Source organism: Cervus elaphus, chromosome 1 (assembly GCF_910594005.1).
Source record: "Cervus elaphus chromosome 1, mCerEla1.1, whole genome shotgun sequence".
In the NCBI taxonomy this organism is placed as follows: Eukaryota; Metazoa; Chordata; class Mammalia; order Artiodactyla; family Cervidae; genus Cervus; species Cervus elaphus.
Genome location: NC_057815.1, coordinates 47775926 through 47776219, shown reverse-complemented (window position 1 = coordinate 47776219; position 294 = coordinate 47775926).

The window sequence follows — 294 nt, the reverse complement described above, 5'->3', positions numbered from 1 at the left end:
CGCCATTCTGTTTTGGAATATCAATGTCAAGCTTCCCCTTTTGGAAAGGGAGCAGTAGGGAATGAGAAGGGGGTGGGGTGGATGGTTCTTGTATTAACCTTTCACTCGGTTCCAAGCATTCCTAATCTATTATGTCAATTTGAGTTTATAACTAAATTTGAAGGTTCAGGTTTCCCTTCCAGAGATGGGGCGGGGCATTGAAACAGCTGCTAGGACTAGGGTAAGGCTAATAGTTGGGAAACGCCAAGCCATAATATATCTGCTTTTAAACTGGGGAGGAGGGAGTGATTAGAG